This window comes from Danio rerio, chromosome 18 (genome assembly GCF_052040795.2).
Source record: "Danio rerio strain M-AB ecotype USA chromosome 18, GRCz13ab, whole genome shotgun sequence".
Taxonomy (NCBI): Eukaryota; Metazoa; Chordata; class Actinopteri; order Cypriniformes; family Danionidae; genus Danio; species Danio rerio.
In genome coordinates this window covers 29,108,844-29,134,443 of record NC_141038.1, presented here as the reverse complement: position 1 = coordinate 29,134,443, position 25,600 = coordinate 29,108,844, and the positions used below count along the sequence as shown (strand labels likewise).

At 36.2% G+C, this 25,600-nt stretch overlaps 1 protein-coding gene across 4 annotated transcripts in view; it reads right to left on the bottom strand.

Annotated features, from left to right (window-relative positions):
• Positions 1 to 25,600, bottom strand: part of tp53i11b (tumor protein p53 inducible protein 11b) — a 133,370-nt gene that overhangs the window by 27,421 nt on the left and 80,349 nt on the right.

The window sequence follows — 25,600 nt, the reverse complement described above, 5'->3', positions numbered from 1 at the left end:
GACTTACTACTTCCGGCAAGATTCTGAAGTGCGCATTCCATGCACGCTGTGCTATCCCATAATGTACCAACAGGAATTCATGAAAAGAAGCAAAGAGCTTTGTTGGTTCAGGTTGGTCACATGACCATTACAAGATGGCGGATGTAGTATGTCCGAATTCTATTCATACCTTTTTACATTCATACTGTATAGAACGTACTTTTCTAATTGACGAGTAGTACGTTTAAATTCCAATACAGTACCTAATGAGTAGTAGGCGGTTTTGGAAACAGCATGTGTCGCCAGCTACATCAGTTAAACAGCACAGTGACAGATCTTACGTGATGTTTGTGAAAAATACTACAGTAAGAACTTTACCAATATTTATTTGAAATGCGTGTGCGTTTAACTGCACTGTTTTTTGCACAGAAAATGTGACATAATACAGGTTAATATCCACTGCTGTATGGGCATCCGTTATCTTCATGTACAAAATAAACCTGATTTAACGTCCACAAACTGAGATTGAAGCATCTTCTTTTATAATTGCACTGACTGACATGGGGCTGTGGTGATGAAGTAAAGACGGTAAAATTGCTGTAATTTATTACAAATGTGCACTGTTTTAAAAATGTTTTAAACTTGTAAAACTCATTCTTGATTACATTTGATAATGATTGATGTTCAGGGCGAGCTGAACTGATCTTTTAATCCCAGTTGCTTTGCGCATGTCCTGTCTTGTTGATATGAATATACGCGTTACTACAAAGACATGTTCATACGCGGCTGTCAATCAATTGGTGTCCTTTAAAAGCTATTGAAGGTAAAATAAGCAATAGTTCAAACTGGACTATTTTTGTGGCAAACATATTACAGATATTTTTTTGATTTGTATGAAGATGCTTTTCTTCTATTGAAAAAAAAAATAGAGCACCTTATGCCTTTTTAAATAAAAACATATTAAATTAATATCACAACCCATTTCAGAATTTATTAGGTCTAGAAAACAGGTTGATCAGGAAAAAAGGGGAAATGAGGCAATATGGAAGCTTTATTCCATTGCTTCACAGCTATGTTTACAACTTAAAATGAATTTATCAACTCAATGATAGGTGGACGAAGCCAAATGCAGGTTCAATTTGGGTAAAAAACATTCAACCCAGGCTTATTCTGAAAATGTACTCCTATATCTTTTCTGGAAAGTCCCAAATAGGTCCCAGGAGCCACGTTTTTTTTTTTTTGCAGTTTTTGTTTTCACAAATCCACCAGAGGCCACTGTATATGCTTTTTGCAATCTCACATTTCTCTCATGAGTGCTATTTGCACCTGCTATATTTACATAAATCCACTAGAGGCTGCTGCTGACTGACTGAGTGACTGAATGACAGACTGACTAATCCACTGACCCACCCTCCTCCTTCCTTAAACCCAACCAGCAGTTTCAAAAAGTAAAGCAGGAAAAAAGCCTTGCTTGATTTTACCACATTTTCACCCTGCTGATATTTAATTGTTTATTTTATTTTTTTGGTTTCTGTTTTGTCTTACCAGCTTTCTGGAACCGTTCTTCACCAGACTCGAACCCTGATATCGTGGTCAACTCCGCTATGCATCAGAAGTCTGCCAACGTACAGAGTGAACTACTGGACAAGCTGATAACAGTGGCAAACTGTCCATATAAGTAGTCAGCTGGTAAGCGTAAAAAAATGGCATCATACCTCCCCGTAGCATTCCTTTTAAAGATGAAATGCAACCAAAGGTACTTTTAGTTACATAATTTGCACTATCCAGAAATGTATATAGGGCTACGTTTTCAAAATGAGCCTATGTTGAAAAGATTTTGTGCTTGTCCACGTTTGATCAGATTATGTTTATGAAGTGTGAACACTAATACTGAATCACCTACACTCTCCCTACTAACCTAAAACATGATCAATATTTAATGTGTTTTGAGAAAATCTAACAAGGTATTCATCCTTTGCTTTGTTGTATCAAAACGGATTAAGATCATCTTTGTAGGGTTAATCCACATGCTTCTTTTACTTTCCTTCTTTCTCACTATGCCACATAACATGGATTTGTTCACTCAACAGTACTCATGCCTCAAACAGAGCGTCTCTGCGAAAGTGATGTACAGTGTGATGAAATACAAGAAAATAGCTCAAAGTCAAACACAAGAGACACATTTAAATGCATGCTAATATCAGGCGGAAAAAAAAATAAATGCATCTTGACTGACCACTTGTGTTCACATAACTGAAATCCCAAGAGGAAATTAATTATGGTTAGTAAACAAATTGTATTTGCATGAAGCAACATGAAGCTGCAAAGTTGCAGTAGACTGCCTGTTTGAAACGAGCAGTCAAATGATAATCTTTTAAGTCAAATAATTCAGTGTAGGGGTGGTCGGTTTATAAAACATTAGTGTTTTCAGGTGTTTTTGGTTCAAGAAAAATTTACTACACAAAGTAAGTTTACTGACAAGCTAGTTCATAATCACAGACAATTTCATTGATAATAAAGATTGATAATGTAGCTTCTAAGTAAATTACTTTTCTGTGTCATAAATGCTGCTAAATGTCTGAACACATAACACATTTAATAATTGTAAGAGCCAGTTATGCATAATTCATTTGTGATAATAATTTAGTTAAGGTTAAAACATGATAAAAATTGATATTTAAATATAATAAGAAATCCATGTGATTGTAGTATCTAAAATGCATAATTTAATAATTGATACAATTTAAAAACCTTTAATTTGGTATTTTGGCTTCCAACAGTAATACGTCATGAGGTCATTAGTTCATACGTTTAAGGCAGATTGCAGTTATGGATGTTGGAAGCAACACAGTTTTGACCGAGCTGATCAAGTCTATTGTAACTTTGTATTTTTGTTTGCATTTGTTCAGTAAACCTTATTTTAAACCTTATGTTTAACTGTTGCGGTGATAAAGCAGATACCAGGTTTAATGCAAATTTGTGGAGTTCATGCAACCCCACTTCTGCTGTCATTAAAGCAAAGAGGACAAACTAAATACTGCACATGAAGCCACACCCTGTAGCAGGGGTTCCCAAACTTTTCAGCCCGCGACCCCCAAAATAACAATGCCAATGACTTGCGACCCCCAATATCTTCTGAGGTGGTTATAAATACAGAAACCTTGCATGCAATGGCACACACATACCAAGAGACCAAAATCTATTCGTTGATTTTTTTTTAATGTATGTCAGTGCTGTAAATGTGCCAGAAAGTTTAACCTGGTGTTATAAGATCAATCTGCTGCATCTGACGCTATAGCTGTGTTTTAATATAATGTAATTACCCCAGGGGTCGCAATCCAATAGAACTAGTAACTATAAGCTACTATAGAAACTATAAACAGTAGTATATAGTAACTATAAACTTTTTTCTTTTCAGTAGGTTATGGATAAAATATGGTAATTCTTATGGTTTAATAAAAATAAATAGAATTTTAGAAATCACCAGGCGACCCCCCTACCCCCCACTTTATTGTCCTGCGACCCCCACTTTGAGAACCACTGCCCTATAGGATGTCTCTGCTAAAAATGCTGCTCACTTAAGGGAAATGAAAACTACATATAAAAAACATCAACGAAGCAGCACTAGCTTATCATTTTGAATATGAATAAGGTTGATGAATCTGTCCATCTCAAACAACTCACGTCATAAAGACTATTGTATATCTATGTATGAAAACTCTCAGGTAGAAGACACAAACTTCGAACAGTCTTCTCTCTGTGTCGTTTTGAATTCTTTGCTGTCTTTTATCACTGTTGCTTTTATTTTCATTCACTGACTCACTCACTAAACTCCACAGCCAATTTATGTCCTCTCTCTTTCACTGACAATTCAACATGCCCAATCAACCAAAAATCCCCTGACAGAGACTGACTGGCGATGACGATCAAAATGCCACACAAAAATAAGCTAAACCGGCACACTGCAAAAAATGTGTTTACTATAGTGTTTTTGTCTCGTTTCTCTTCCAAATGCTTCTTGATTGAAGAATTTTTATATATTTGGACTTAAAAAAGACAAAAACTAAATTAAGAGAAACTTTTTCTGCAGTGCACTCATTTTTTCATTTAACTGTTATCTACATTGAGAATGATTGAGGGTGAATAATTAGGAAAAAAATGCAAAATCGATCTTCAGTGCCTGAGAAATGACTAGTAAACTTCTCCACTGTACATGCCTGATTGATCCTGACCTCAAAATATAGGTCTGTATAAATAAAACTAGACAGTTATATAAGAATAAATCAAGAATAAACAGTGTTCATCCAAAAACGGCTTCTGAAACCATTGTTTTTATGCTGGTTAAAAGTCTCTTCACATTCTGATAACAATCAAGTGGTGCACAAGTTTTCATATGCACTTTAATATTCTGCGGAAGATGTTAAACCTAAAAATAGTTTGTCTAATCAAAACATTTAGTCTGAAGTTTACAATAGGCTGTCTTACCTGCCTGTCAAAATATGTAATTGCAAACCTCTGAACACAATGTTCACACAAACAGGATTGCACCATCAGTGAATCAATAACCTACATTCTATTTTTGGTATTGTAGTTTGGTATTGTAATTACTTGCTGTACCATAAAGTATTCTCTCTAGTAAATGTTATATGTATTGTAGTGATATGCATTCGGGAGTCTTTGGGTAATGATCTGCTGGGTGGGATGTAGGCTTTTAGTGTTATCAGGCTAGTATTAGCATTTTCCAAGATCTCTTACTGAACCTTTTAACTTGTGTTGTGCTGAAAAGTTGCCTCTACATTGGATACAATCAAAGTGACTACCATAAATCCATTTCTAGTTCATGTTAGAGGTAGCATGCACTTACAGTATATCCGAAATAGAACAGGACACCAGTTTATTGGTAGGGATTTGCTGCTCCACATTCAGCATAGAGAAAAGCACTGCTTAAAATAGGCTCTATTGTCTTCATGGGCCACACAAGTTGCCAAACTGATGACACCAACAGGAACAAGCACAACTGCCAACAAGCGTTAAGCCGTCTCGAGCTTCCAAAAGTATCTAGAATATTTATCTGATTATTTTATTCTGGTTCAGTTCTCAGCACATCCTAAGTGAAATAACAGTTTGTGTAAATTTTTATTTAACTATAGTCTCTGCTGGGCTTTAAATTATTTTACCTGACAAATTAACCACTTTAACTCTGCGGACCCAGTACCAGGTCCGTGACGTCATCGACTTTCGCTTTCAGACTTAAAGGGCTAGCGTTGCACCAGACCCCCGTAAGTGGTGTCGTTTGAAAGTGTAGAATCTATATTTTATGCACATATGCATCACTTTGATTTTTATTCCACTGTATAAAAGTTATTTACACTTAAATACACAGTATTTTGGATACCCGAGCTGGGTATTTTACATTGGTTAATTTTCATATTTTTTTTATATGACATGTACAAGTTATAGCTCAAATGAAAGCTCTTGCCGGTGATCATACAGTTCTAGCATTCTTTTTACTGAATTATATTCATATGCCAAACAGTTGTTGAATGAATTGTGGTGTTTTCATGGCGCAGAAATGTAAACAATACATTCATGATCAATAAGCAGCCCCAGATAGCACAGACAGCTGTCATCTCTTACCCTATGCTGTGCCCTTCAGGGCCATTCTCCTCTGTTTTTGAGGTGATGTGCATAAGTAATCCTTTTATATGTCTGATGTGGTCCAAACACAGTGAATTATGTTTGATCAAACAAAAGAATAGTGAAATATGTAAACAAGGATCGGTCTCTGTGGCTTGTACAGCACCTCTCATCAGTTGGAATACAATAACTTTTGCATAGATTATGGTAGAGACCTTTATCTTTTTTCCTATGATTACAGACATGTGCAGGAACCACCAAAATTAATTACAGCACGCTAGACCACACAGAATCTAAAAGGTACATTTTCAAATTTGAGTTTATAAAAAAAATACAAAAAGCGCCTCTTTATTTAGGTGTTTATTATAACACAGATGACATATACAGTTATTTTAAACACTTTCAAAAGTGTTTTATGAAAATCCAAAGGGCTTTCTTTAAAATTATACCAAATTTCTGCATTTACACCTCTGCATTTGGATTTGGGTAATTAATCAGCTTTTTGTCTTGCGCAACAAAAAGATTTTTATAAATTATAATACAGAATATATATTTTATATATTTTCCTTCTATAAACATTCATTCATTCATCATTCATTTTCTTTTCGGCTTAATCCCTTTATTAATCAGGGGTCGCCACAGTGGAATGAACTGCCAACTTATGCAGCATGTTTTACACAGTAGATGCCTTTTCAACCACAAACCAATACTGGGAAAAACCCACACATTCTTGCACACAATCACACCTTCTTGACCTTCTTGCTGTGATGCAATTGTTGTATTCACTGCACCACTGTGCTGCCCCTTCTAGAAACATTAATGTCATATTTAACTAATATTGTCTATAAATATTTCATCAAAAATAAAATATTTAGTTAGCATACCTGCAAAAATGTACAAATATAATTCAAGCAAGCATGTTTGGTAAAATGAACAACTCGATAGGCGAGTTTACAATAACCAACTGTTGGGTTTGTCCATACTGTAGTTATTCATATTATTGTCGAAGTATTCTGTTAAGTAAGTACTATTGAATAAATTGTCAGTGGGGAGGATCCAAAAGTCTAAAATCAAAACAGATAGTGACACTGTTTTAAGAGAAACTATTATGTGATCTCAGCTAACATACTCAACTTACTGCCAAACTGAAAAGAACTGCTTCATCTGCAACTTAACATTTAATATAAATTATAGAGAATATATATATAACCAAAAAAAAACAAATATTAGAGCTATTAATCAGACATATCACAGCAGCATCTAATACAGTTATATGCAAATCATAACTTAATCATAGCTGTCATTTTCACAGTTTAAAACTTCAATGCAGCAAAACTAGTTTGATCAGAGAGTGTTTCAAAGAGAGTCAAAACCAAGAAAGAAAGCACCCAATTATTTTTAAATGTTTTTTTTTTTTTTTTTTTTTTTTTAATGGAAGAAAAATCTGGCTAGCATTTCACATTTTGTATTACACTTAACTCTTGGCATTGTTTAACAGGGATTTAAATCTTTTGCATGCCATAGACCCCATTAATATATTCTTGTGCGAGTGACATACATCCTAAAATGTAAGAGACATCAATATAAGAATACAAAACAAAACTCATTTTAAATTAATTTTATTGATTTATTTTTTTTTTATCTTAACAGAATGTTGGATCAAAATTTTTGGTTTATTTGAATCAATTTTCATAAAATGTTGGTATTGATTTTATTACAATTACTTTAAAATTACATTTCAAATCATTCGTATCCATTACCTGTGTTTGATCTTTTCAATGATAAACAATGGAGAAAATAAGCATTCAAAACGTCACCATTTTTCTCAGAAAACATATTCTTTAAGGTGTTGTTGACTTGAAATTTTTACCAGATGTTGGTAACAACCACACAATTCTAAATATGCAAAAACATTATTAATTAGTTTAAAAATAGAGCAATGTGCAATAAAATGAAATGACACCGGCAAAAAGTATTGAACACATGAAGGGTAGTGTAGAAAGGAAGTAAAAGCCCAGACAGCAGCTGAAATCATTCAGTAGTTCTTCAGCAATCCTCTGCCCTTCGTCATTGTAATTGAATATTAGCTGCTTTAGTCCAACATCTAAATTAGCACAATGATGAAGATTAAACCAGAGTGAACATTTCAGCAAGACAATACTTTCAGAGAAAGACAATTAAACTGTAAAATGGCCCAGCCAATCACTTGACTTGAATCCAAAAGAAAATAAATAATAAAAATCAGATTTGATAGACATGACCTACAGCGGTCGCGGCAGCCTCGTGTGAAGACCGCCTCGTGTGAAGACCGACGAGGGTAAAGACCATCGACTCTACCTGCGCGACTCCACCGAGCAAAGACACCGACAAAGCACTTGAGTACTTTACTTTATTGTTTTACTTTACACTTATTTTTTGTTGTCAGTGCACTTTTATTATGTGTTTTCTAATTCCTGTTGTTACTAACACTCGCAAAACACGGGAGGTACGCTGCAGGCGTAATCCTCACAACCTTCGTTCAATACATGTATATACTATTTCACAACTCTCTCTCTCCGTGGGCCTCTGGAATTGTCAATCAGCTGTTAACAAGGCAGATTTTATTACCTCCATAGCTACATATTCTGACTATAATCTCATGGCTCTAACTGAGACCTGGTTGAGGCCGGAGGACACTGCTACACATGCTACTCTTTCTGCTAATTTCTCTTTTTCCCACACTCCTCGTCAGACAGGGAGAGGGGGTGGGACTGGACTACTAATTTCCAAAGAATGGAAATTTACTCTGATACCGTCCCTGCCAACAATCAGCTCCTTTGAATTCCATGCAGTCACCATTATCCACCCCTTCTACATAAATGTGGTTGTCATCTACCGCCCACCAGGTAAATTAGGTCACTTCCTAGATGAACTGGATGTTCTTCTCTCATCTTTTTCTAATTTTGCCACTCCCTTATTGGTGCTAGGTGACTTCAACATTTACGTTGACAAACCGCAAGCTGCAGACTTTCAGACTTTGCTTGCCTCTTTTGACCTAAAAAGAGCACCTACTTCTGCTACCCACAAATCAGGTAATCAGCTAGACCTTATTTACACACGACACTGCTTCACTGATCAAACAATAGTAACTCCACTACAAATATCTGATCATTTCCTTCTGTCTCTCAACATCCACATTACTCCTGAGCCGCCACACACTCCTACACTGGTTACCTTTCGCAGAAACCTACGATCTCTCTCACCCAATAGACTATCCACCATTGTTTCAGACTCTCTTCCTCCATCTCGCAAACTCACTGCACTTGATTCGAACAGTGCCACTAATACACTCTGCTCCACACTAGCATCATGTCTAGACCGATTATGTCCTCTTGCATCCAGGCCAGCCCGTGCCAGTCCTCCTGCACCCTGGCTCTCGGATGCTCTCCGTGAGCATCGCTCAAAACTTCGGGCTGCGGAGAGAATTTGGCGGAAAACTAAAAATCCTGCACATCTCTTAACATACCAAACTCTTCTGTCCTCTTTCTCAGCTGAGGTTACTTCTGCAAAGCAGACGTATTACCGTCTGAAAATCAACAATGCCACTAATCCTCGCCTACTTTTTAAAACATTTTCCTCCCTCCTCTATCCTCCTCCTCCACCCGCATCCTCCACACTTACTACTGATGACTTTGCTACATTCTTCTGCACCAAAACTGCAAAAATCAGTGCTCAATTTGCTGCACCTACAACAAACACGCAAGATACAACACCAACACCACACACACTCACCTCTTTTTCTCAGCTCTCTGAGTCTGAGGTGTCCAAACTTGTGCTATCTAGCCATGCAACCACCTGTCCACTCGATCCCATTCCCTCTCATCTCTTGCAAGCCATCTCTCCTGCAGTCATACCAACACTGACTCACATAATTAACACATCTCTTGACTCTGGTTTATTCCCCACTACATTTAAGCAGGCTAGGGTAACCCCACTGCTAAAGAAACCCAACCTGGACCATACGCTACTTGAAAACTACAGACCAGTATCCCTGCTTCCATTCATGGCCAAGATTCTGGAGAAAGTAGTGTTCAATCAAGTCCTGGACTTTCTTACTCAAAACAATCTCATGGACAACAAGCAATCCGGCTTTAAGAAAGGCCACTCAACTGAGACTGCCCTGCTCTCGGTCGTGGAGGATCTCAGACTGGCTAAAGCAGACTCTAAATCATCAGTCCTCATTTTGCTGGACTTGTCAGCTGCTTTTGACACTGTCAACCACCAGATCCTGCTATCTACGCTTGAGTCACTGGGCGTTGCGGGCACTGTTATACAATGGTTCAGATCTTACCTCTCTGACAGGTCATTCAGGGTGTCTTGGAGGGGAGAGGTGTCCAACCTACAGCATCTAAACACTGGGGTACCTCAAGGCTCTGTTCTTGGGCCACTTCTCTTCTCCATCTACACATCATCTCTAGGACCAGTCATCCAGAGACATGGATTCTCCTACCACTGCTATGCTGATGATACCCAGCTATACCTCTCTTTTCATCCTGATGATCCCTCGGTTCCAGCTCGTATCTCAGCCTGCCTGTTGGATATTTCACACTGGATGAAAGATCATCATCTTCAGCTGAACCTCGCAAAAACGGAAATGCTTGTAGTTTCTGCCAACCCGACTCTACACCATAACTTTTCAATCCAGATGGATGGGGCAACCATTACTGCATCCAAAATGGTGAAAAGCCTTGGAGTAACGATTGATGACCAACTAAACTTCTCTGACCACATTTCTAGAACTGCTCGATCGTGCAGATTTGCACTCTATAACATCAGAAAGATCCGACCCTTCTTATCTGAACATGCAGCTCAACTCCTTGTTCAAGCTCTTGTTCTCTCCAAACTGGATTACTGCAACTCTCTACTAGCTGGGCTTCCAGCTAACTCTATCAAGCCTCTTCAACTGCTCCAGAATGCAGCAGCACGAGTTGTCTTCAATGAACCTAAACGAGCACATGTCACTCCGCTGCTAGTCCGTTTGCACTGGCTGCCAGTTGCTGCTCGCATCAAATTCAAAACTCTGATGTTTGCCTACAAAGTGACTTCTGGCCTAGCACCTTCTTATTTGCACTCACTTCTGCAGATCTATGTGCCCTCCAGAAACTTGCGTTCTGTGAATGAACGTCGCCTCGTGGTTCCATCCCAAAGAGGGAAAAAATCACTTTCGCGAACGCTCACGCTCAATCTGCCCAGTTGGTGGAATGAACTCCCTAACTGCATCAGAACAGCAGAGTCACTCGCTATTTTCAAGAAACGACTAAAAACTCAACTATTTAGTCTCCACTTCACTTCCTAATCTGCAATTGCCTCTTTGAATATCACACTAACTGTACAAAAAAAAAAAAAAAAAAAAACACTTCCCTTCTTAGACTTTACAGACCTGAAACTTGCCTTTAGTACTTATTCATTGTTGCTCTTAGTTGTGTAAATTGCTTCCTTGTCCTCATTTGTAAGTCGCTTTGGATAAAAGCGTCTGCTAAATGACTAAATGTAAATGTAAATGTAAACCATCAAGATTGTTACACTCTATTAAAGTCTGTGAATTTTGTTAAATCACTCCTAAGCAATGCATGACTTGAGAGTCATCTTTAAGCTACCAACACCAAAAAACGCCTTTTCTATAAAGTATTAAATACAATTCAGTTGTTCAGTACATTCTCCTTGTGTCATTCCATTGTTATTACATAACAATTTTCTTCAGATTTTTAATTTTTTTTTTTTGTTTTATGTTTATGTTTGTATTGTTTGAGTTTTTACCTAAATCTGGGTCAATTCCATGACAACAGCTCCATTAAAATATTTTTACCAGAAAAAAAAAATGACGTGTTGAATACTTCTCTTTCTCAGTATATTCATGTTTTTACTTATTCATTCATTCATTTTCTTGTCGGCTTAGTCCCTTTATTAATCTGGGGTCGCCACAGCGGAATGAACCACCAACTTATCCAGCAAATTTTTACGCAGCGGATGCCCTTCCAGCCGCAACCCATCTCTGGGAAACATCCACACACACATTTATACACTATAGACAATTTAGCCTACCCAATACACATGTACCGCATGTCTTTGGACTGTGGGGGTCACCGGAGCACCCGAAGGAAACCCACGCGAACGCAGGAAGAACATGCAAACTCCAATCAGAAACGCCAACTGAGCCAAGGCTTGAACGAGCGACCCAGTGACCTTCTTGCTGTGAGGCGACAGCACTACCTACTGCTCCACTGCTTCGCCCCATGTTTTCACGTAGATTTTTATTATTTATTTAACTTGGTTTAAATAAAAAATAAATCGATTGGCTTTGTGTTTTTTGCAGAGAGACTCCAAAGAGAGCAGACCTTGGTGTTAAAAAAAAGTCTCACCTCTTTTTTTTTTAATCTAAAATATTTATCTAAAGGCTAACTTGAAACATGACCATACATTTAAACAGGTTACCAATATATAAAATAACCAAACATGACCACTAGAATGCCTTTAAACATGGGCTAGACAGGTTACAAATATATAATAGTTCAGTTTGACAATTTAGCAACCAAGATTTGAACAAATGGAAACCACAAAGGAATTAAAGCTCATTTTAAAAAGCCTCAGGGCAATTTAAGTTCATTAACAATTTAAAAGGATTACCAGGAAGTAACACGGAGTAACATCACATTGCAGAATCTCATGCTTCCAGGTCAAGAGGTGATCAACTCTAGTGACGATACATTAGATTAAAATTAAATTCAATCAGGTCTTAATTTCCGAGCTGTCATATTTCATTAGGATCCAAAGCAGCAAAGATTTACCAACTGGCTAACTTCAAATGGCATTTTATCTGGTGGTTGGTTCTGTGACGGCCACCTTATTTGAGCAGTGTAAGCAGCCGAGACCTTTCTGAGCTCGAAAACAGCACAAATATTTCAATTTGCTGCCTGCATTGGCCTCTGCGAGAAATTCTCCACATCCTGATTAGAGGCTACTGGAGGTCAGAGTCTGAATGCAGAAGATGAAAGCCAGGCATAGCAATGAGCGTGATCTCATGGGTGCTATTATCAAAGCCAGGGTCGACCAGTATGGAACATATACTAGAAAAAAAAATTGCACTTTTGGGGATATCAAACATTTTGAAATGGAGGAAACGAAGAACTATTTACAGTGGTTCTCTCTTTCCACTGCTATCAAAAAAGAGAGCACCAATCTATTGGCCAGACACTGAACCATTTTTATTTTTTATCTTAACCCTTTGATGGGTACAATTTTATCTGCACCGGATCAGTCTTGGTTGGTCCTTTTACAATATAATCACACCGGTGTGATTAGACCATTCAGTGCTTCACTTAATCAGCTGCTTAATTCAAATGTGCTTTCCTGCAATAGCTGCCGCAGAGGAACAGGAACTTGGCACTTGTCAGAAATGCTAACTCTATGAGAACTTGGAGTCAATGCCAATGCTATGATGACTTCAAGGACAGTGCAAAATACATAATACACAAACTATTCTTAATTATTTTGTAGATCAGATTACTTCATTAATAATATGTAATATTCACATAGATGTCACTTTGTTGAAAGTACATTTTGTATTCTATAACTGCAGGGTAACTATATATAAAGAGTTCAGATGCAAAACTCTCTAAATCAATCAGACCTCTTTTTTTTGTAAATGAATATTTTCTATCAGGCTCCTAAAATTAGGTTCAGACGTTTCATTTTATAGAAAATGAAAAGGTTATTAGCTAGTACATAAATTACCCTTTTTCAAAAATGTCACTTTAGATAATTCTTTGGATTTTAGAATCCAAACTAATCTAAATGAATCTTTTTAAAAAAACAGCTTACATTATCAAATAAAACACAAGGTAGGCCTACTGGACAAAAAGGGGATGCGTCTCAGACACTTTTAGAAGCTGTCATTCATTCATTCATTCTCACCTACTAAAGGTCTTTGTCTCTTTTTCGTCTCTTGTTTATCATCATAGCATCCATGTGGGATTAAAAAACGACATCTTAACTTAGTCTTTTGTGAAATGAAGTTGCCGTTAAATGTATAGTAAATCAAACTCATTCAAATTAGTCCCACTGCATAAAAAATGTTATGAATGCCTGTTACACTTCTGACTGTATAGTGTTTTCTTTTTCTTATAAGGCACAGAGTTTTGAGGTAAGGGACGTTTTCATTTGCCATTCACTGACAGTCAGACAGGCTCATCCAATTCATCAAACTCCATCTTTCAAAATCTTAATCGGAAATGGAATAAAACAGTCTCCTTTTAAAAGCCGGCGTATCAGCGCTGCTACATTGAAAACATATGATTCGATTTGCGCCTTCTGATTGTTTTCAGGACATAGCGGTTTTTGCTGTCAAAGGCAAGTAGCGTTTAGAGGCTTTTGCCAACAAACTGTAATTTCTGAATAAGCAGATGCTGGGATTTAGATGAATTGAAGAAAAACTAAGAAAAACATGTACTACGTGCCTAAAGCATTCACTCAATGTCATCAACTCATTTTTGGCAGAAGTGGCATTTAGAGGCTTTTACTGTACATCTGAACTCTTCATATGTGCTTGACTGCTGTAGTGTCAACCGTATACTCCACAATCTAAACTTCAGAGGTGTAAAGCTGCTTTGGATTGATAATTATTGTGAAAAAGCGCTATACAAATAAGCTTGAATTGAATCATAATTTAGCAGTAATTTTAAAAAAGAATAGTTTTTTTAATGTTTCCGGTTTTATGGTCTGAAAAATACATGCTGATGTCTATGAAGATGAAAAAATATTTAACATCTGGCAATAACATCTAACATTCTAATTTCTACAGTAGCAATGTGCTTTTCACATCAGATACATACTGTTTTGGTTAATTTAACAATTACTCTATTTTTCTCCCAATTAAAGAGCCACTTTGATGTATTTTGGGTAAAGTTGATGAATTTACATGTTGTAAATCCAGCAATTCCAATCTATCCACTGCAGCACAGACTAACATGGCAGCGCCCATCCATACATAAAATAATATGATCATTTTAAGCGGTATAAACAACTAACTGTTTGTTCTTACACATATTTTAGAAGCCTAATCTGATATTTCACAATATTCTGTGCTTATTGTTCTATACATGGGCTTCATCCAGTAAACTTGAGCATATTGATTTTATCGTACATGCTTGAATTCATTGGCTGTATCTGGAAAAACCTACCAGCAAAAACATGAAGCCTGACAGAAAAGCTCACTGTTCATCATGCATGAAACATTTAGATAATCTCTGTATATGTGTAATGCATATTAAATATCATAGTGCAGCTGCTTTGCTTACAGCAATAACCAGGGAAATGTCACCAATATCACAGTACTTTAAGTGCTACAGACGAAGAGCGATTCTGCAGTTTAATTCAACCTGTCTACTGTTTTTGTTTTGTGCATGTTAGTTTTATGTAACATGATTTCACGAAGCTAAAGTCAGATCGTAATGTATTTACTTCACATTTTGAAAATTATAATATCTATTTTAAACCATTAGCTGCCAAAGTTTATGCATGTACACTGAAAAAAAAGTGTTGGATGCAGAACTGTTGCAAACAATTTATTTATGTTGAATTTAAACAAACAAATTAGGTTTAATAATGTTCAACTTAATTTATTTGTTTAAATTCAGCCCAAATAAATTGTTTACAACCACTTAACGTAAAAAATGAGTAAATCCTATGAATTATCTTTGAAACATTTTTTCAGTGTAAGTCAACAGTGGTGGAAAGAGTACTTAAAAATCCAATTCAAGTAAAAGTACCATTACTTGAAAAAAATGTATTGCAAGTAAAAGTATGTGCTGTAAATATTACTCAAGGAATGAGTAAAAAGTAGCCCTTTCTATTTCTAAAGTACTCAAGAGTAGTGAGTATTACGCTGTTAAAAGCTGATGCACTTACATGTAATTTGTGTGTATGTGTGTGTGTGTGTGTAAACATAACATTCTGTAGTGCATATAGTTATTGCAGCAGGTACACAATGTCATAAAACAATAATATTAGGTTAGATTTAGGTTGTGATGTTAGGTGAACAAAATTCAATGTCCATCCAGCGTCTAAGGACAACGTTATTTTGATGTCCAATAACAACGTTAAATGATGTTGATATTTGGTTGATTTTAGGTTGTGTTAAAAAGTGACCAAAATCCAACATCGAGCCAACATCTTAAACCAATGTCATATTGACGTCAAATACTGGCATTTATTCATCAGGTATTGCAACCAAAATCCAACGTCTGGTGCACGTCATAGTAGTAATGTCCACACAACGTCAAGCTGTAACATCATTAGATGTTGATATTTGGTTGGTTTTAAGTTGAACGTTGAAGATTGACGTTGGCCTGACATTGAGTCTGTATTTGTAATTAGTTACTTTACACCACTGGTAGTCAATGTGTCTGGATAGTGATTACAGTGCAGTGGTTTTCTCAATTTAAAGACCTATAGATTAGCAACTCATAAAGCATTTTTTTCTATATTAAATGTTTGTCTTGTTTGATGGGAAGCATAAAATAATAAGAAGATGAAAACGTAAATAATAAGCAAAAATAATCAGCCATTAGAAGCAGCCATAAAATAAATAAATAAATCAATAAATAAATAAATTCAGGATTAGTGCATCACAATACTATGAATGAAAAATTATGCTTTGGGGTCTATTTACTCTAAAAGGACATACAGAAATAAAAGCAGAGCATCATTAGATGTGTATCATGTTATTATGCATGTGTTCTGACATGTGCATCTGTTTGAATGCGAGTTTGGCCTCTGGCGGCTGCGAGATTACTGAATCATGCATCTGTACAGTCATTCTAGCCTGCGTGGTTTTCACAGGAACAGACCCTTCTCCAGGAAGAGGACCTGAATCACGAACATAAGACGCATTTAGAGGGAATAATAGTGGTGAATGCGTGTGGCACAGGCCAGTGAACTGAGGCAGAGGGAATGCAGGAAGAGGAAGAAATAAACAATGCTGTTTTGGAAAGAGTAATCGGCTTCATCCTTCATCAAGCACCGGGACAAGTGTAAAGGAAAAGCTTTGCAATGCAGGGAAAGGAAAGCAGCAGAAATCCTACTGTTAATCTGTCATTTTAAGGATGTGACCCACAGGATTAGGCTGTACAATCTTAACTACTAACAAATAGCTGTTTAAATGCACCTTTAAGATCAAATTAGAGTATAAACATAATCTCTCTTAATTCACCCTCCAAATAAATGAAGTACTCCGAGTTTGAAACATGTATGACTGTAGGTCACCAGTGATTTGGTGAAAAAAATTGGAATCTACTCATAGTGTGTTTTAGGTCCACTATTGTACACTCTGATGACCCATGTTGTGTAAAACTTAGCACAAACCATATTATCAAGTGTACTAATGACACCACGATAAGTGAATCTTATCCAGGACAATGATGAGAGGAAGTAGAGGGAGGAAGTGAAGCTTTTTTCACTTTACTTGAGTGCCTTGGACTGATTCTTGTTGCAGATTTGATGAATCCCTTACCCAAAGAGCACCGACCATACATTTGAACTTACCCCAGAGCGCTTTTTGTTTTGTTTTTTCTGGAGGAAGTGAAGCTCTTTACTATAGAAGCATAGAAGTAGCATAATTCATTTTAAAATGTAATATGCAAAATGGCAAAGCAATATGTTAAATGGCAATGCATTTCTGTATTTCAATTAACATTTTTCAAGACATATGTGCAATGTTTGGTTCAGAGTAAAAAAAATAAATAAAAAAAAGAATCCATTTTTATTTAATACATTGTGATGAATGAAAGCCGATGTGAAATTGAAAATGCATTCTGACCTGGCCATGCCCACATAAGGCAGCCGTTGCTGCAAGGCTGGTATTAGATTTTGTCATCACAGCTGCAGCTAGCACTATTTGGGAGATATGGTAGCATAAATACGGTAAAGTCTGTTCCTCACATACTTTGTGAAGCTGCACAAGCCCTTGAGCGTGAACCGGGAAATACTTTAACGAAAACCAATCACCTCTTAGCTCAGTAAAGTTGGACATTCGCACACGCAAGTTTAGAGATCATCTGCCAATTACATAGACAGAACCAAAACGCACAGTAGAAAAAAAAAAGTATTTCTAGAAGATTCCAGTACATGGTTAGAGGCCAGACTGATTTACTCAAGTGTGCCGCAAGCCTGCGTTTGAGTGAAGGTCTCGGCCGTTAGATCGCCCCCTGGGGGCTGGCTGCAGTACAAGTCATAAAGCCCGCCTCCTCCGTGTTAATGAAGGAGACTTGAGCCCAAATAAAAAAAATTATTACACTTGCAATAAAATGTCCGAAAGATGGTTCTGTTCGATTAAGGCACTGGTTATTGTGCTGAAATAGGTGCAGATCTTCATTTTCGTAAAAAATTTGTTTTTAGCAGTAATTTAATGCTGGGCGTGTCATCATGATTGACAGCTGTGATTGACAGTTTCTCAAAGCAGCGCGTCTGAGCTTCAGCAGGAGACTGAAGTGTTATTATTCGATTTCTGTGTTATTTTACCATGACAAAAAGAATTCAGCAGTAAACTATAGTTTCTGACATACATGATCCTGGTGGAACACTGTTTATTCGCTAAGGTCAGGGCTTTTTTCGGGCTTTATTAGTTTGCTGATACACGCCTAGCCACCCAGATGGCAAAATACACTCTGACCAGTTCGGCTAGATTCTCGCCTGCCGGAGACTTACCCCTCAGAGCTCAGACTGACTACCTCTGCTGGACCTACTCCGGATGCCTGGACTCACTGCCCGATTCCAGCCCGATCAATCAAGCCAGATTGATTTGATTTTACATAAAGCGTTTGGTTGGAAGCTTGACTCCGCTCATTTTCGCGGCTCCTCCTCTGGCTCCATCAGACAGTCCTTCTGCGCATGTCAAGGCTCCAATTTCAGCAGTCTTTTGCGACAGTTTGTGCCCGTCAAGCAGGCGTTTTGCCCTCAAGGCGTTCAATAGGAAAAGGGGCTGTTGCGTCGTCCATATTTTTTTACAGTCATTGGATTTACTACAGATGACAAGGCTACTATACCTCTAACTATATGGTACATACAAAGCAGGAATAGGCAATATCTCTTGTCATAAGCATTCGGTACATATCAGCTAAGGCACCTAAATGTTAGCTGATGTGTACTGTATGCTTATGTCATTAAACATTATCATTTTGTGTATTACATTTTAAAATAAATTTTGCTACAAACATCCCACAGTGTTATACTGAAAATGTTATTCTGCGTTTCCTAGACATGAGTGTAAATGCATTTCAGACAAATAACATTTCAATGATCATTTTGCTACAGTTTCTGCTTGTACTTTATACACATCAAATGCAGTTTGTGTATTGCATTTTCAATTTAAATTTGCAAATTATAAAGCATTAAAATGTGGATACAATTTACATATTAAAACCGTGTTTGAAATGAGAAATGCAAATGATTTAATTTTCATTTTGCACCAAAAATTGCACATATGTCTTGGAAAATGCAAATTGAAATACAGAAATACATTGCCGTTTCACATATTGTATTGCCATTTAGCATATTACATTTTGAAATTAATCATGCTACTCATATGCTTCTATACTTTACAAAGTGGTGCAGCACTAACAACTTATTCATGAATGTTGAAAAGACCAAGGAGTTGGTGATTGACTCAAGAAGAAACAGCCCACTTATTCCCCTTACTACATAAACAACACAGCAGTAGAGACAATCCATGTCACTGAGAACTTGAATCGGTCTCTCCATACCACTTTTCTTGAGAAGAAAGCGAATCAATGACTGCATTTTCTAAGAAGGTTGAGAAAAGCACACCTCAGCCCATCAATCCTCACATTTTTGTACATAGGAGCTGTTGAGAGTATTCTGACAAATGGCATCTCTCTCTCCGACATGAAAATAGCAATGCATCAGAGAAAAGCACCCTAAGGAGGATGGTTAAGTCAGTTGAAAGGACCACTGGAGTCAAAATGACATCGAGGACTTACATCAATAACAATGCTTGTCAAAAGCAAACAGCATTTTAATGGATTCAACCCAACCCGGCCAAAGTTTGTTCACACACCTGCTATCAGGTAGGCAGTACCGAAGCCTTGGGAGCAGATCTGTGCAGTTCCATGACAGCTTTTATTCTGTTATTATAAGACTTTAGAACAGGATCACACCTTAAAATATTACTGACAGCCAGTATGAGCTAAAAAGTTAAATAACATAAACAGTTAAATAACCACAGTACATGTGACACACATCAACTATTCACACAAATCACACATTAATGTATTTAAGTTATTATTAATTGGCTTTTGTGATTTTAATTGGTTTACTATTTACATAGTTTTCTATATATATGCGACACAAACATTATATATTTATTATAGTATTTTCTGCTTCTAATGAGTTCTTCATAAATACATATTTTTCAAATTTTCTTTCTGAGTGTCGATGTAATGTAATTTTGCTCTGCATTACATCTACTGTAATGTTCTGAATGACAAAATAAACACAGCTGGTGTGTGGTGTGCGGTCTGGCGCAATATATCTTCGGTCACGTCTTCCAAGTTGATGCAGCACACTGGTGGTGGATGAGGAGATTCCCCCTAATGTGTAAAGTGCTTTGAGTGTCTAGAAAAATACTATCTAAATGTAAGGAATTATTATTAATTATTATTATTATTATTATTATAAGAAAACTGAAACTATGAAACCCATTTATTTTAATGGCTTGTGTCAATCAAGGGAGATTTGTTGCAGTGCTGACTAAAGTTTAAGAGCAGCAGAGCGCACTGTGGAATAAATTCTGCGTGCAACAGTCAAAGTTTAAAATAGCTCATTATTTACATACATCTATGCATGTACCACAAATACTCACCGGAAAAACAAAGTTAACTAAAATAACACGAAAAGCTAATTTTTCTAGCATACTTCTGTAGTATAATTTACGCTGCTTGCAATAGCACTATTGTGTTGTCATGAAAATGCTGCTAAAATGACGACTCTTGACTCTCACTGTGGATAAAAATTTTTGGTTGGCTTGAGTTTTTTAAAAACAAGTTTAATTTATGTTACTGGTTCAAATTTTAATAAGTATTAAAAAATGACCTTTTGTTTTATTTAATAAAACAATAATACTTAATACTTCATAACCAAGTGCATTCAGAATTAATGGTACATCTACACTACCCGACAAAAGTCTTGTTGCCTATCCAAGTTTTAGGAACAACAAATAATAACTTGACTTTTTGTTGATCATTTGGTATCAGAAGTGGCTTATATTAAAAGAAAAGGCCTCTACATTATGCCTATTTTACCAAAATAAAATATGATCATGCCTTGATTTTTAATCATTTAATTAGGACAGTAAGTTCCGACTTTGCTAAGGCAAAAGTCTTGTCACTTAACAGAAATAATGTACAGTATAGAATATAAAGTCATGGTGCAGTGGGAAAAGTATTAATATTGCTTGACTCCCATGAGCTTGAAGGACTGCATCCATACATCTCTGCAATGGCTCAATTAAGTTACCGATAAATTCATCTGAATGGCAAAGAAAGCACTCTTACAGAACACCCTAAGTTTATTGAGATTATTTGGATTCATCTTCAATGCCTCCTACATCTTACCATACATGCTCAATAAAGTTGATGTCTGGTGACTGGGCTGGTCAAGTCTGGAGAACTTTGACCTTCTTTGCTTTCAGGAGCTTTGATGTGGAGGTTGAAATATGAGGAGCGCTATCTTGCCGAAGAATTTGACCTCTCCTGTGGTTTGTAATGTAATGGCCAGCACAAATGTCTTGATACCTTAGGCTGTTGATGTTGCCATTCACTCTGCAGATCTCTCGCTTACCCCTACACTGAATTTAACCTTGAACCATGATATTTCCTTCACCAAACTTGACTGATTTCTGTGAGAATCTTAGATCTATGCAGGTTTCAGTAGGTCTTTTGCAGTATTTGTGATGATTGTGATGTAGTTCAACAGATAATTTATTGGAAAAATCTACCTTCTGTCACTTTCCCAAAAGATGAACTAAAAGTAATTATTTGTGCAACTGGGATCAACGACAAGACATTTGTCAGAGTGTATAGCATTAAATTTCTATTTTATTTAAAATCTGTTTTTTTTTTTACTTTATTGTAAAAATCCTTTCATTAACAATCTGCACTAAATCAACTATATGATTAGAACGACTATTAGAATTACTTCTGAAGTAATAGCTGCAAACAATTTGACATGAAATCAATACATCATGTATTGCCAGGGCCGGAGTAGGACTCCTTTTCAGCCCTGGAGTTTCAAGCCTTGGACCAGCCCACCTCAGTTCATGACTGACTATAATAAAATAATGTTATTTCCAATTCAGTTTCTAATGACACTATCATGTCTTTTTCAAGGAAACAGCTGCTTTAGGGCTTCAAATGTTTTTCATAAATATGAGAAAATTAAAAGGTAGCTAAATCTTCAACACTATTCTTTAAAACATCACAATGCCCTTTCCTGCAATATCTAAATATATATTCTGTGCGAAATTCTTTACAGATATGCAGTCCTTTGAAACAGTGGTCACACAAAAAATAAAAATAAAATATGTACACCTATATAAGTATTATACAGTATTAAACAGTATTATATTTCTTAACACTATAAATAAAAAAAAAAACTCAGGTGATGTTGGAAGTCAGGTTGACGGCGACACTCAAAGCATAGTGCTGACCACTGGACCACAATGGCGCTGTTCTGCCGTTTTGTTTGGAATAAAACATGAGTACTGCACTGTTATCTGCAAGATTCTTTTAACCACAGTATTACTTTCTATTGATGGCTTGATCTTTTTCTCCCCTTTTTAGATTTCTGATCAAGTTATGTCAGATTTATTAATGTAGTGAAGCATCAGATCTTCATTGAGCAGGTGTAATATTCATTAATATTAATTTTTCAAATTATTATGTTCACTAAGGTGCCACTGTTTGGGATCGAATGATAGTTACATCATCATTAACATGCAGGCTGCATTTTGCTCAAGGGGCTGCAAGAAAATAAATAAAAAGAGTGGAGCTGTGGCAAAATAATGAATAAAAAGAGTGAGGCTATGGGCAAAAAAATAAATTAATTAAAAAAGTGTGACTGCTGAGAGTGCAAGCAGCAAGGGACACCGGCCTTCATGGCCAAAAAAACGAACCAGCCCACCGGGAACTCTCCCGGTCCTCCTGATTAGCCAATCCAGGCCTGTGTATTGCTCACATTCGTATGTGACCAATGCGTGAACAGCTGGTGACAAAATTAAAAAACAGTGTAATTTTAATGACTACATCTGTTGGCATGATGATGCTGGTTAATTGCAAATATTTTTGAACCAATCCATATCGTTATGATTAGTTTTGTTTTGTTTTTTTGGTTGTTCCACACAGCTGTCATCCACATCACTCTCAGCAGCAGAGATGGTGTCTGGATGTTTGCTTTCTGCAAGTTGCCACAAAAAAAAAATAATAATAATTATAAACAATTCACTCAAACACCACTGGTGTCGTGTATAACAAGAATTTCTGGATTCTACATTCTCCCCCTTTAAGTATTGAGTAGCTTATAGTCAGACTTCATCAACACTAAATCATACAATTCCATTAGTCTTTTTATACTATACTGAAAAGCCACAGTGTGTCAACCAGAAATACTGCTGAATGGCTCTGTTAAATCTTACAAAAGACCCCTATGAGTGAAATAACCACAGTGCTGAATCACATGTGTTGAAACAGGAAGTGCAGACCAGGCCCATCACCGCAACTCTGAGTAACCCTAACATCTCCAAAACAAGACCCTTTACTCCGTCTACAGGAAATTCAACCCTTCTCCATGGACAAAATGAGAGCTGTTTCACTGTGCAGCACACTCTTTCCTGTGGGTGTGCAGCTTTTAGGGACGAGTGAGAAGTAGAGTGCTTCCTTCATTTATTTTTAGTAATGAATGGATCCATCTTCTCCCTGCTCAAATCAGATCAACAATTCTCTAAGCTACACATAGGCAACAAAGCTGCAGATATGATTATAAGCATCACTATGTATATTGGTGAATATGGTTTATACGTGCTGTGCATGTAGTGTACTTAACATGAAAGCACATGGATGTTTACATATTTTATGTCCAGAGAGATGATGGATTATCTTGTGCACTAAGTGCAGATCCAATCTAAAAGTGGAAAAAGCTCTTCTTGTACAAAGCCATACGAGAACACGTTTCATTTTAGCAAGCTTTTAGGTACTTCAACACAATTATCAGAAAATCAAACATAAGAAACATAACATTTGTGATCCTGTATGACAGTCTTAAGGATTTAAATGTCAATATGCTATTTATAATCTTTCCATTGATGTATGGTTTATTAGGATAGGACAACTTATTTCAAAATCTGTAAAAAAAATCTAAATATTGAGAAATTCATCTTTAAATTAAGCAATACAAATTACTACTAAAATAAAATTATATTTTGAAATAATTATGGTGGAAAATGTACAAAATGCCAGTAACCCTTAAGTTAACATCACAATTTCCTGCTATTAACTGATGGTTTATTACCAGCTTAATATTAACATATTAACTATTTATTAGTAGTTATAAAGTATGATCTTATTCTGCATCCTTAATCCAACCCAAAACCTTAACCCATTTTCTACAGTCTATCTAATAATAAACAGCAAATTAGTAGTTTATTAAGCTAGTAGTGTTAGTTAATGGTTTAGTAATGCAGTTCATTGTGACTTAAACTAAAGTGTTACCAAAATGTCATCATGGAAGATGATCTTTATTTAGTATTATAATAATGTATGGCATAAAAGAAAAATATGATCATTTTAATGTAATCATGTTTTCCACAAACACACCAGTGCAACTTAAAGGAATGCTACAAACTCACTTCATAACTTCAGTCGATATTGAATATTTGAAATAAATCCTTTTTTAACAACATTCTTTAGTCGTGTGTTTATTAGTGACACTGAACCAATGAAAGCAGTTAAAATTTATGTTTATAAACGCAAAGCTATGGGGATTTCCTGGATTTCACCTTCATGGGTGTTTAGAGTTTTTGATTTCATTTTGATTCACCTTCACAATCCTAGTTTAAATTTAAAAAGGAAAAGAAAACAATGTCTGGTTTAGTTTTGCAGTCATAAGAGCATTAGAAACAAATACTGATGTTTTCAATATATTTAATTGTCCTTTTAAGTTTATATGTGAATTATTTTTTCTCTCCTACTAAACATCTGTACTCTGGATTAGGCTAACTGAAAAATGCCATCTTTACTAGTGCTGATGTTTTGTTGCTTTGTCTCATTTGTAAGTCACTTTTAATTATTTAATAAACGCATCTGCTAACTGATTATATGTATATGTATTTTCTTTCAGCACTCTAAAGTAGCAGGTAATATGAACCCAATATACAATAAGCCCACATAAGGATAACAATACAATCATTTTTAAATTTTTTAGTTGAAGCTCTACAATTTTATTAGTGTAGCTATTGCAAGAAGGGTTAGTCGATGTCGTCCAATTTGGCATCGTATGTTTAATGTGATACATCACGATGGACAATGGCATTGTCGACGTAGGTGGCGGTAAATTAATTATTTATAAATAATGAATATTTACGAATGAACTAATATCGAATACATTTTTTGTAGCCTAGGTTACCGTTTCAACTACCTGATCTGCATGGTCTAAAGAATAAATTACACACAAATTACCACCTGTCAATCACCTTTTTTCCGCGGGACTCTGGCATGAATAGGCAGAGTGATCTGTGTCGTTATAATGGCGTTGACAAACTTGGTTTGTAAAAAAAAGGCCACAACCAACAAGAACCAACCAACAGTATCTGAGGTTTTCGCTAGAATTATTAAGTACAAGCATGATAGCGAAGATTGAAGCAGTCTACTGATGCTGTGACAAA